Source organism: Hemitrygon akajei, chromosome 3 (genome assembly GCF_048418815.1).
Source record: "Hemitrygon akajei chromosome 3, sHemAka1.3, whole genome shotgun sequence".
Classification (NCBI taxonomy): Eukaryota; Metazoa; Chordata; class Chondrichthyes; order Myliobatiformes; family Dasyatidae; genus Hemitrygon; species Hemitrygon akajei.
In genome coordinates, this window is record NC_133126.1 from 10,190,658 (window position 1) to 10,204,821 (window position 14,164).

The window sequence follows — 14,164 nt, forward strand, 5'->3', positions numbered from 1 at the left end:
GCCATCCTGATCTTAGGTAGACAAAACTATGAGGCTTTTTCCCCCTAGGCTGGATGAGACTAAAACTGGAGGCCATGGGATAATGGTAAAAAGTAAAATATTCAAGAGGAATTTGAGGGGGAACTTCTTCACTCAGAAGGTGGTGCAAGGGTGAAATGAGCTGCCAATGGAAATGGTGGATGCTACTTCAATTTCAAATTTAGGAAAAATTTGGAGATGTATATAGATGGCATGGGCTTGGAGGTATATGGTCCATGTGTTGGTAGATGGGCCTAGACAGATTATCAGATCAGCATGGGCCAGATGGGCCAAAGAGTCTGTTTCTGTACTGTAGTACTAAATGAGTCTATAAATAAGAGTCAGCTCACCAAAGTTGTCTTGCATCTTGTGAGGTGTTTACTTGGGAAAAATATCATAATACAATGTACAGTATTTGTGCAGATTTGTTACCTCAAGCATAAAATCTAAGAACAAAACCTTAGACGTCTTAATTTAATTGCATTCTTTAGCAATTATGTAACATCTCTTTTCTTTGGGTGGCAGGGTGGAGATATGTCTCAAATGAGGTGCAAGGCACTCCTTCCCTCCGCTGCCCTGCAGGACACCATTGGACAAGGTGTAGCACCAGCTTAGCTTCCCCCATCTTCCAACCACCCCCTCCCCCCACCCAGCGCCCACACTGAAGCCACAGGAGTAGGTGGTGGATGGTCGTATGAACAACTGATGCATATCACAAGTCCTGGTTATGCAACCACTGATGCCAGGCAGACAAACTCTGAAGAGTATTGATAATGGCTGGGGTCACCCATCTTGTAAAGTCAATGGCCAGAAGAAGCCAATGGCAAACCACTTCTGCAGAATTTGCCAAAAGCAATCACGGTCATAGATAGACCATGATCACCCATGTCGTACAACATGGCATATGATGATGATCAGTCATTTTGAATCCTAACTTACAAGCTACAAGATGACCATGGTAGTTTTTTTTTCATTCATATGCTGTTGTTTTCAAAAGAAAAAAAACAACAAAAAACAAGAAGTAGTTGAACTATCTTGTGCACATTTGCAAACTGTGTGCAAGTTGAAGTCTAAATGATAGGGATCTATTGAGCAAAGTTTTTGCAAATGGAAAAGCAGAATATATTGAACCATACGGTGTGAATATCGATATCTTAGTGCTCAGTTTGGTAATAAATATACACTGAAAACTAGAAAGTTACCAAGTTAGAGTTTTAATTTACTTCAAAGGGCTCATTGTTGAGAATGCAAAGAAAATTCCAATGTTTCCTTTTAATTTCCTCGGTGCTTTTGTTTTGAAGAAAATGCACTATTGAACTCAGTATTACTAGTGAAGAGCCAATATAACTACGGAAAGCAGTCCCAATTTGTAATTTCCCAAGCACAATAGAGAGGGAAAATGGATGGACATCCATTGAGACAAGACGTCTCCCTCACATTCATTTGCACAGATCAGTGCCTCTGCTGCAAAGGACCCATGCTATTTTGAGGCTGCTAAATGATCTGAAAATGAACACCAGCCCCATCTAATGAGAAGAAAATGATTTTTATATGCAATTTGTGCATTAAAATCATGTACAAACAAGTCCAATTTCTAGATAATAATCATCTCATTCATTTTACCAGTGATTATAGGACACTTCCTACTTTGATAAGCAGCTCTGTTTCAAAAGTATCTCATTGACTGTAAGTTTTTCTGGAAAGTTCTCTGATAAGAGAACCTTGTTTTTTCCTCTTTTTTAATGACTATTTGATTCATGATTATAACTGTTAAATAACCGGAATTATTTTCAAATACATTCATGGCCTTACACTTAATTACCCTTATTAATCTCTGTTAATATTATAACTCCTTGTTCCTCTAACCTTACCTTCCTTCTTTCCGTGCACCGCAAAAATGAAGTTCATAACTGCACAGATCTGGACCTTCGTGTTTTGGAATTCCCATGATGCACAGCTACATCATTTTTTTATTTCACTCTTTATCTAAACCAGGGGTTCCCAACCTTTTTTTTAATGCCTTGGAGCCCTACCATTAACTGAGGGGTCCATAGACACCAAGTTGGGAACCCCTGATCTAAACCCTTCTTTATATTCAACCATCCTTAAATAAGACCTTCTCAAATCTGCTTCTGTAGCTTGATGTATGTTTTTGTCTGATTATCTTCTAAGATCAATATGCAATGGATTGGAATCTGAATCAGTTTTAATATCACCAGCATAGGTTGTGCAATTTGTTAACTTTGTGTCAGCAGTACAATGCAATACATGATAAATATAGAAAAACTGAATTACAGTATGGCTCCAAGGGTAGTCATAGCCGAAGGGTGGTAGTGGGGACGAGCTGCCACTGCTAAACAAATGCTCTTCACAGTGTGCGTCTCAAACAGCCTTTGACAACCAAGTCCTACTCCTGGCCTTCACGTGTGGCATAGTTCTTATGCCCGGCGGTGCTGTTCTCACTGACATGAGAAGGGGCAAAGGCAGGCCACTGGCGCCTTAAAAACAATTGCTCTGGGCAGATGGGGCTTGTTAACCATGGATGGTAGCTCATCCAGGAGAAGGAAAACTCCAATTTCAAACCTCTGCTGCCTTGCAGCTACTCCCGCTCACGGGAAAGGCTTCGGGAGTAAACTCCGAGGAAAAATCCGGAGTTGGAGTCCAGAAGGCGGCTGACTGCCTGACCCAGCATCGGCACGGCAACTCCTGTGATGCTGCTGGCACCAAACTGGTCATTCCTTTGGACCTGTCATCAGCATGGTGGGGGGGTGGTCCCACTGCATGGGCAACAGACGGATCTCCATATCAACCCTGCCCTGGTTTGCAGCCTGGAGGAGCCACTCCTGGTGACTACCAGAGCCGCAATACCCATGGTCGACTACGGCTGACGGAGGCCACACATGAATTACAGTATGTACAGTATACTAATGATAACACTGAGCTGAGGGCATGTCCTACATAAATTATTGTTGTCCTTGATAGTGTATTTAATATTTTAATTATAATTGAGTAAATAGATTCTAAATATATTGTCTGAGTCATCATCATCATTATGTGCCATGTTATATAATATAGGTGATCATTCTAACCATGATTATTCTTAACAAGTTTTTCTACAGAAGGTGCTTGCCATTGCCTTCTTCTGGCCGATGTCTTTACAAGATGGCTGACCCCAGCCATTGTCAATACTCTTCAGAGGTTGTCTGCCTGGCATAACCATAACCAGGACTTCTGATATGCACCAGCTGCTCATGCAATCGCCTACCACCTACTCCCATGGCTTTATGTGACCCTGATCGGAAGGCTAAGCAGGTATTACACCTTGCCTAACAGTCACCTGCAGCCTAGTGGAGGGAAGGAGCACCTTACTTTTCCATTAGTAGAGGTGCATCTCCACCCTGCCATCCAAATATTGCAGCAGCACTTGGTGCATGTTGCTTGGATTTCCAACGTCTGCAGATTTTCTCCTGTCTGTCATCCATATATTGTTTGTCTAAGCATTTCCTGTTTAAATAAGTCAATATGGGTTATATGAAAAATACGTTAATTACCTACATCATGATGTTACCACGTGATACATGAGCATCTTGCTTAAAGTAAAAACAAAACCAAGATGCTACTCCCAGCTCTGTTAGTTCCATTCAACTAGTTTAATGTTTTGGAGTTAAAAGACATAATAGTGGTGATGACAAAGATTTAAGTGAACCTGAGACAGCTCCTACCTGTTGAAGCGCAGTGAAACTTTTGAATAAAGATAAAGCACAGTGCAAAATAGCGCACAGCACACGTGATATTTTGGGAATGGATGGACAGTGTCAGGTTTTAAAAAAAAGGAGAAAGAATTTATGGGTTCATAAAAATAACAGCAGAAATAGCTGGCTACAGGGGAAAGATTGATGCAGTTGATTACATGACAGATAACTGGCTCATGTATACCAAGATAATTGAACAGTATTTTGAAGCAAATGATATAGCCAATAAGAAGCGAGTGCCAGTTTTGATGAGTGCATTGGGTTTAAAGGCATGCCATTTGCTTCGCAGTTTAACTGCTCAAACCAAACCAGCCAAAGTGAGGTTTGCTCATATCCTGAAAGTAATGCAAGAATATTTAGAAACCAAACCGTTGATGATTGCAGAACACTTCAAGTTTCATAAGTGAAATCAAAAGGAAGGGGAGTCCACTTCAGTGTACGTGACTGAATTGAAGAGATTGTTTAAGCTTTGTTAGTTCAATGATGGGCTTAATGATGTAATGAGATATAGTTTAGTTTGTGGAATCCTGAAAGAAAGCATTCAAAAATGGCTCCTAATTGAAACATAACTTACATTTGAAAGAGCGGACATTCCTTTTGAATTATTCTCCCTAACACAAATTGAGAGTCTCCTTATTACAGCAGAGATGATCCAAAGTGAAACTAGAAAAGACCCCACAATATTGCAGGTCAACATAGCTACCAAAATGGCTGGAATGTGCAGCAAAATCTCTGGTTCCTCCATTTTTACCAGCACCAGGATGAACTTGCCCTTGACTGGTTTGCCTTATGTGGGAGTTGAGAGTTGCTGTACCATCCAAGCTGAAAGCTGAAATGTTGGAGGATCTACTGTTCATGCTGGTCATTTTGGCATGGTTAAAATGAAAGCATTGGCTTGAAGCTTTGTCTGGTGGCCTGGGAGAGATCAACAGAATGAGCAGCTTGCCATACACTGTGCAAGATGCAAAAATGACCAGAAGGTGCCAAGAGCAGTACCTCTTCATCCCTGGGATTGGCTTATGTTGCCCATGGCCTGGATTCATGTAGATTTTGCTGGACCATTCATGGACATGAATTTCTTATTACTAATGAATAGAGCTACTAAGTGCCAGAAGTGTTCCCAATAGCCTTCACTACAGCTGTGGGTGCTGTTGATGTGTTCAGAAGCCTCTTCTCAAAGACTGGTGTTCCAGAAGACTTAGTCAGTGATAGTGAACCAGGGTTTGTAACAGAATAGTTTCTCTATTCCTGAAAATGAATGGAGTAAGACATATTACATCTGCACCCACCTAGCTGCAAGTGGCTTGGCAGAAAGATTTGTCCAGAGTCTAAAGATTGCACTGGAAGCAATTTCAGTAGGATACGCTACACTGACACTGAATCAGAAGCTTGGCGAATTCCTCCTTGCATATCATAATGCAGCACATTCCCCAGCCGATAACTCACCAGCTACGCTGTTCCTAAGTTGCCCTTGCATTCACACTTGGATCTCCTGAAACCCAATCTCAGAAGGAGTATGCAGGACAAGCAGCTGAGACAATTGAGGGCTCCTCAAACAAGGAGGTTCTACGTTTCACTCCTGGACAAACAGAGCTAGCAAAGGACTACAGAGGTGATCAAAAATGGGTACTCAGAAAGATTAAGGACAGAAATGAACCATTCTGCTACACAGTGTGTCTGATGTCACCTGGACACGATGCATCAATCAGTTGAGGAGAGCAGAGTCAATTGTTAGAGAATAAAGGTGTCCTGGGCTGTCAGAACCACTTCCTGCAGTCCCAGAGTCAACTCATACAACCACCATGGAAGAGGACTCAGAATCTGAGATTGTTTCAATAGACAATAGACAGTAGGTGCAGGAGTAGGCCATTCGGCCCTTCCAGCCAGCACCGCCATTCATGGTGATCATGGCTGATCATAACAATCAGTACCCCGTTCCTGCCCTCTCCCCATATCCCTTGACCCCGCTATCTATAAGAGCTCTATCTAACTCTCTCTTGAATGCATCCAGAGACTTGGCCTCCACTGCCTTCTGGGGCAGAGCATTCCACATATCCACCACTCTCTGGATGAAAAAGTTTTTCCGCATCTGTTTCTAAATGGCCTACCCCTTATTCTTAAACTGTGGCCTCTAGTTCTGGACTCACCCATCAGCGGGATCATGCTTCCTGCCTCCAGTGTGTCCAACCCCTTAATAATCTTATATGTTTCAATCAGATCCTCTCTCATCCTTCTAACTTCCAGTGTATTCCAGTTTTACAGCCGCAAGTCTCACCTTCCAAGCATAATGATCCCTCCTGCCAGGAAAAATGTTATCCCACCAGAGTAAGAAAGTGATTAAACCTTTAGGTCTGAATGGGACAACTTAAAATGTACTAAGCTGTGGATGTCTGTATATTATATACAATTGTATACTGTGCATACGTTTAATGTATTCTATATTGAGTTGGAATTTATAGCTAAGCAGAGAGGAATGTTGTGTATTTAATATTTCAGTAATACTTGAATAATACTTATAAATACATTGTTTGAGTAAGCATTCATTACAGGTTATATGTAAAAGCCACATCAATTGCATAACTCATGAAACTGCCACATGATACATACATACATCACTTAAAGTATGACAAAATTAAGACATTATTCCCAACTCCTCCTCCTCTTCCTCCTTTTGATTAGTTTAACGTATTAGAGTTACAAAAGATAACATCATCCAATCTAACAAAACAGCCAAATGTTCTAAGATTGCAATCAGATTTACTCTAAGCTTAACCAAGGAAGAATTTGGAATACAAGCAATTTATTGCACATCATGATCTTGTGAAAGCTCCTAAATAAATATAGGACAGAATTAGGCCATTCAGCAAATCGACTCTGCTCCACATTTTATCATGCCTGATTTATTATCCCTCTCAACTCCACTAGAGTCATGGAGTAATAGAAAACTACAGTACAGAAACAGGCCTTTGACACATCCAGTCTGTGCTAAAATGTTCAATCTGCCCTCCAAACTTATCCTTTTCACTCCTGGGAACATTCTGGTGAAACTCCTCTGTACCCTTTTCAACGCTAACACATCTTTGCATTGACATGGTGTCCACAATGCTCACAATACTCCAAATGCAGTCTAAACAATACCTCATAAAGTCACATCTTTGGTTTTAACCAGTCCTGCCCAATTATCACCAGCACATAACCTGTTTCACCAGAGACCCCAACACATTTGACCACTGCTACACTACGATAAGGAATGCTGAGACAGCATTTTGATAATCAGATCATTTGGCTACACTCCCGATACCTGCATACAGACAGAGCTAAGGAGAGAGATTCAAGCCAAGCTGAAGAGATGGTCGCAGAAGGCTGAGGATGGTTACACGATTGTCTTGAGTCAGTAGACTGTGCAACTTTCAAGAACTCATCTGAGGACCCGAGTGACTACACCAGGGTCATTATAGACTTCATGAAAACAGCTGTGGATGAGTGTGTCCCCACAAAATTGTTCAAGGTATTTCCCAGTCAGAAGTCCTGGATGAACTATTAAATCCAGAACTTGCTGAGAGCCAGGTCAGAGGTTTGAAGTCTGGAGATCAAAAATGCTACAAGAGGTGCAAGTATAATCTCTGGAAAGCTATCTCTCAGTCAAAGTGGAGGTTCCAGACTAGATTGGAATTAACAAAGGATACTCGACAGCTGTGGCAGGGCTTGAATGCCATTACCTCCTACAAAGCTAAACCTTTTGACGTAGAGGACTGCTGAGCTTCACTTCCAGATAAGCTCAGTACCTTCTATGCTCACATTGACTGCCTGAACAGGGAGGAACTATCATGCGCCTCCATATCTGCTGATGATCCTTTGGCCTCAGTATCTGAAGATGACATAGAAACATAGAAAATAGGTGCAGGAGTAGGCCATTCAGCCCTTTGAGCCTGCACCGCCATTCAGTATGATCATGGCTGATCATCCAACTCAGAACCCTGTACCTGCTTTCTCTCCATACCCCCAATCCCTTTAGACACAAGGGCCATATCTAACTTCCTCTTAAATATAGCCAATGAACTGGCCTCAACTGTTTCCTGTGGCAGAGAATTCCACATTTCACCACTCTCTGTGTGAAGAAGTTTTTCCTCATCTCAGTCCTAAAAGGCTTCCCCTTTATCCTTAAACTGTGACGCCTCGTTCTGGGCTTCCCCAACATCGGAAACAATCTTCCTGCATCTAGCCTGTCCAATCCCTTTAGAATTTTATACATTTCAATAAGATCCCCCCTCAATCTTCTAAATTCCAGCTAGTATAAGCCTAGTCGATCCAGTCCTTCTTCATATGAAAGTCCTGCCATCCCAGGACTCAATCTGGTGAACCTTCTTTGTACTCCTCCTATGGCAAGAACGTCTTTCCTCAGATTAGGGGACCAAAACTGCACACAATACTCTAGGTGCGGTCTCACCAAAGTCTTGTACAACTGCAGTAGAACCTCCCTGCTCCTGTACTCGAATCCTTTTGCTATGAATGCCAACATACCATTTGCCTTTTTCACCGCCTGCTGTACCTGCATGCAGGCTCTCTTCAAGAGATTGAATCCAAGCAAAGCATCTGATCCAAACGGAGTACCTGGCCGAGTACTGAAGACCTGTGCAGACCAACTAGCTGGTGTATTCACTGATATCTTCAGCTTCTCACTCCAGCAGTGTGTGCTAAGCACATGCTTCAAGCAGGCTTCAATTGTACCAGTGCCCAAGAAGAGCATGGTAACCTGTCTAAATGACTATTGCCCAGCGGCACTAACATCCCCAATGATGATGTGTTTTGAGAGGCTGGTGTTGAAGCATTTCAGCTTCTGTCTGAATAGTGATTTGGATCGGCTCCAATTCACCCATCAAACCAACAGGTCTACAGCAGATGTTATCTTGTTGGCTCTCCACACAACCCTGGAACATCTGGACAGCAAAGATCATACATCGGGATGCTCTTTATTGATTACAGCTCAGCATTTAATACCATCATCCCCTCAGAACTAATCAGTAAACTTTAAGCCCGGGGCCTCAATATCCCTTGTACAATTGGATCCTGGATTTCCTCAATTGTAGACTTCAGTCAGATCAAATTGACAAAAATATCTCCTCCACAATCTCCATTAGCCGAGGAGCACTTCAAGGATGTGTACTTATCCCTTACTCTACTCACTTTACACCTATGACTGTGTAAGTGCAACTCCAGCACCATATACAAGTTTGCTAACGACACCACTGTTGTGAGCTGTATCAAAGGCGGTGATGAATCAGCATACAGGAGGGAGATTGAAAACTTGGCTGAGTGGTGTAATAACAACAACCTCCCACTCAATGTCAAAAAGACCAAGGAGTTGATTGTAGACTTCAGGAGAGGGAAATCAGAAGTCCGTCAGCCAGTAACCATCAGAGGATCAGAGGTGGAGAGGGTCAGTAACTTTAAATTCCTGGGTGTCACCATCTCAGAAGACCTGTCCTGGATCCATCATATAAATATTATTGCGAAGAAAGCATGACAGTACCTCTACTTCCTTGGGATTCTGTGGAGGTTCAGCATGTCGTCGAAAACCTTGGAAAACCTGTGTGGTGATGTGCGGTCGAAAGCGTGCTGACTGGCTGCATTACAGCCTGGTATGGGAAGACGTTGAGTGGAAAGTCCTACAAAAGGTAGTCGATTCAGCTCAGTACATCATGGCTAAAACCCTCCCAACCATTCAGCACACCTGCAAGAAACATTGTCGTACAAAAGCAACGTCCATCAAAGATTCTCACCACCCAGGCCATGCTCTTTTCTCACTGCTGCCATCAGGTAGAAGGTACAAGTGCCTCAGGACTTGCAACACCAGGTTCGAGAACAGTTACCACCCCTCAACCATCAGGCTCTTGAACAAAAGCGGATAACTACGCTCATTCAAGGACTCAGATACATTGTTATTTCATGCGCATTATTTATTTATATCTGCATTTGCCCAGTTTGTTTACAGTTAACAATTCCTGATGTTTACAGTTTACAGTTACTGTTCTATAGATTTACTAATTATGCCTGCAGAAAAAAAAATCTCAGTGTTGTATGTAGTGACACATATGTATTCTGATAATAAATTTTATTTTGAACTTTACAGGATATTCTAGTCCTCCGGAAGTGAATGCTAACATTGCGTTTGCCTTCCTTACCTCTGACTCAACCTGCAAGTTAACACTTAGGGAATTCTCCACAAGGACTCCCATATCCCTTTGAACCTCTGATTTCTGAATTTGCTGTCCTTTTAGAAAATCATCTCCAGTCACCCTTTTTGTTAAAATTCGACTCCTAAAATAAGCCTATAGCTCCCCCTAATGTTGGGAAGTAGTTATTTTGTGAAAGATTTAGAGAAAAATAAATCTGCTCAAACTACCCACAGCTTACAAATGGTGTTGCCGCTGAAACTTCTTTAACAAAAATGTGCAAAATCATTCACATTAGTATTAATTCCTATGAACTCCTTAATTGCATGCTCCCTAATGGCTCAACTCTCGATAATGCCTAGCTTTGTTTGACCAATATGATCATTTGAATTATTATCTATCTTTTAACACTATTTTCATGGTATGTTGCCCTGGAGAAAAAAGGATCTCAACCAGCTTTCAAAGAGAGATATCAATTTAGGGAAGAGAAATGCTGGGAAAATCTTTCATGGTACTTTATCATAATTCCATGAGTTTAAAAAACAAAGGAGAATGTGTGTTTTTTTTTGGTGTATCCCAATGACTGGACAATGTAAGGGAATGAACAAATACTGTTAAATCATTGTAAATTGTTCTGTGATGAGGCCAGGATCAAATTGCTGGGTTGTGGGCAGTGCGGCTTGTTGGGCCAAAAGGCCCTGTCTCACACTTCATCTCTAAATAAAATAATTCCTCAGAAAATGTCTCCTATTTCAAGATTCCCCACCAGACAGTCAGACCTCCTTAAATGTATGGATTCCAATTAGATCACTTTAAATTTTTGTACACTCCAGAGAATCTGGGCCAGATCTAGTCCGTCTTACATTCTGAGAGAACCCATTTATCCCAGACATTAATCTGATGAATATAAAAAATATGAACTGAAGAACAATGTAAGCCTAGGATTTCTTACTTCAAATAAAATGTCATTCAAGGTAGGTCGATTAAAGGCAAGGATAACGTGTTCAGAGAACCTTGGTTTTCAAGAGATATTAAGGCCCTGCTTAAGGAAAAGAAAGAGGTGCATTGCAGGTATAGGCAGGCAGGAACAAATGAGGTATTTGAGAAGTGTATGAAATGCAAGAGAATATTTAAGCAGGAAATCCGGAGGGGTAAAAGAAGACATAAATTTGCTCCGGCAACATGAAAGAGAATGGTAAGGACTTCTACAGATATACTAAGAGCAAACGGATAGCAAGGGACAAAACTGATCGTCTGAAATATCAGGGTGGTAATCCATGCATGAAGTCAAAAGAGATCTTAAATAGATTTTTTGCATCTGTATTTACTGGGGAGACAGACGCAGAGTCTACAGATGCGAGGCAATGCTGCAGCCAGGTCATGGACACAGAGGTTATAGAGGAAGAGGTGTTTTCTATCTTGAGGCTAATTAAGGTGGATAAATCAACTTAAGCAAGTTAGAAGTGAGCTAGATGGATTTTTGAGAGTCATACATTAAAGGAAATAGAAGGTGTGTTGATGAATGGAAATAAGCCACAGGTCAGCTGTAAAACTAAATTACATAGCAGGCTTTTTCAGGCTGAATGGCCTCACAGTTCTTCAAAAGTCTTACATTAAATCACACGTAAAGGTCATTGAGGCCCTTGTTCACATTGAAAAGTAAAACTTCAGGACAGATATCAGGAAAAAGCCCGTTGCCAAAAAAACTGGCTGAGAAATGGATGGATTCCAGACTTTGTGAAGGGAAAAAAAAAGCTATGAATGATTTAAGAGGAAATTAAATGCCTAAAGGATAGAATTTCAGCATCTTTTGACTGATGAGCAAAGACAGACTGAAACATTCTCTTCATCTACATCTGTGACAAACAGTTTCACATTTCCAGCCTTGATTTAAGATAGATCATTTGGCTACTGAAGCAATACCCTTACAGACGAGCATGCATTACTGAAATTGTAGACAGATTTTTTTGGCCAACATTCACGCACATTTAAAAGCAAAATATTGCAGTTGCATGACATTGAGAATAAAACAACAAATTCCAAAAGTACTCTAACTGCTACACTTCAAGGCATTCAGGTGGCGTAGCAGTTAGTGTGACACTATTAAAAGCATGGGGAGTTGGAATTCAGAGTTCAATCCTGACATCCTTTGTAAGCAAGTTTGTATGTCCCTTTATGTGTGCACGTGTGTTTCCTCCGGGTGCTCCAGTTTCCTCCCGTAGTCCAAAGGTGTACAGGTTAGTAGGTTAATTGGTCATTGCAAATTGCCTTGTGATTTGGATAGCGTTAAGTTGTTGGGCAGCTGGCCGGCCTTGCTTTGTGAGCTGAAAGGGCCTGTTCCACACTGTATTTCTAAATAAATAAAAATATGTGCTCTTCGGGAGTGGTTGTCAGGCAGCAACTGACAACAAGGAGAATTAAAATTTCAGGTCAGTGACCTTTCATTACAACAGCTAAATATATTTTGATTATTCAGTAAGGAAAAGACTACATTACCAAACTGTCCACAGGCAGTCATTGGTATCAAAGTAATATGGGATAGTGTGTATAAACGTTCCATTCTAGTCATTAGATTTCAGATTGCTATAACACCCGCAGGGGAAACTAATGTTTAATGTTATAACAATTCTTCCTTAATGTTTAGATTTAACTAAGGGCTCAAGAGTCTGTAACGTTTACCAAATACAAAATGGAACATAGAATCCAGCACTGTTGATATCAATTTAGATCATGCATAGAGGAAAGCAGTAAGTAAAATATCTTGTAGTCCATTGCTAGTGAAAAAAAATGAATTATAAATGAGCAGCAAGAAAAGGCCATTTGTTTCCTCCAGACTATCATTTAATGAGATCGTGGTCAATCTGATTGCAACATTAACACTGCCTTCCTGTTCGCCTGCTTTCACTTGTCAGCAGCTTGCTTATCAATATCACCCATATAAAATTCAGAGTTGTTACGAGCACCCTTCGAGGAAAACAGTTCCAAAACCACTTCACCTAACTCCAGTCTGTGATGAATGTTCACTGTCCAGGGCTTGGGGTCCTTTCTTGCCAAACTCAGCTTTCTAACGTACCAGCTGACACCTTCAGAGATTAAAGAGTTGTTTCTCAGTAAGTTAAACTTCCAACCAAAATTCATTGTTCTGCTTTCTGTCTTAAACAAGAAGTAGACATCAGCTCTTAATGTAAATGACAAGCAATAATCAATCTGACAAAAGGACAGCTTTGCAAACAAACAACACTGTCAGGGTTCACAGCACAGGGCTGGCTGTTAAAGAGTTGTATGCAAAACAATGGGTTTATGTTAATTGGCTTGTATCAAACCAGACAGCACTAGCTAAACCTGATACTACCACTTAGCACATCAAATTGCTGATCTATCGATAGTTGGAAGACTTGTGCACTCCAAGAGTCTCCTCTCACAGCATTGATTTTGGGTGTTTGGGAACTCTGTCTCCTAAAGCTTTCAGGCCATTGTGTGAAAAAAATATCATATGTGTGTGAAGTCACCCATGAAGCAAAAAAAAATTGTAAATGTAAGAGAACAGTCAGGCATTAGGAATGGTCAGAGAAAATCATGAAGAATTGCAGAAAGACAGGGAGATTAGAGCCCATTCTTCTGCCTTTGATTTCGGCAATGGACGACTCAATCATTTGCAACTCATTGGCATATATTTTTAGCTTATATGAAACGTACCGGTATTTTGGATTTTTTTTTAGTATTACTAGTCATTAGTAATATGCAAATATTTCATAAGATGGAAATCCTCTATGAGCTTTAAAAGTGTTTTAAGAATATCTAAATTTAAATGTGTATCAATAAAAATAAATGAACTGTGTTTAAACTTCTTTGTTAGCTGGAGGGATCTCCTTGGAAAGGAGGAGACCTACCACTCAAATACACAATAAGACCATAAGACATAGAGCAGAATTAGGCATTTGGCCCATCAAGTCTGCTCTGCCATTCAATCATAGAAACATAGAAAACCTACAGCACAATACAGGCCCTTCAGCCCACAAAGCTGAGCCGAACATGTCCCTACCTTAGAAACTACTAGACTTACCCATACCCTTCTATTTTTCTAATCTCCATTTACCTAACTAAAAGTCTCGTAAAAGACCTTATCGTATCCGCCTCCACCACCATTGCCAGCAGCCCATTCCATGCACTCACCACTCTCTGAGTAAAAAACTTACCCCTGACATCTCCTCTGTACCTACT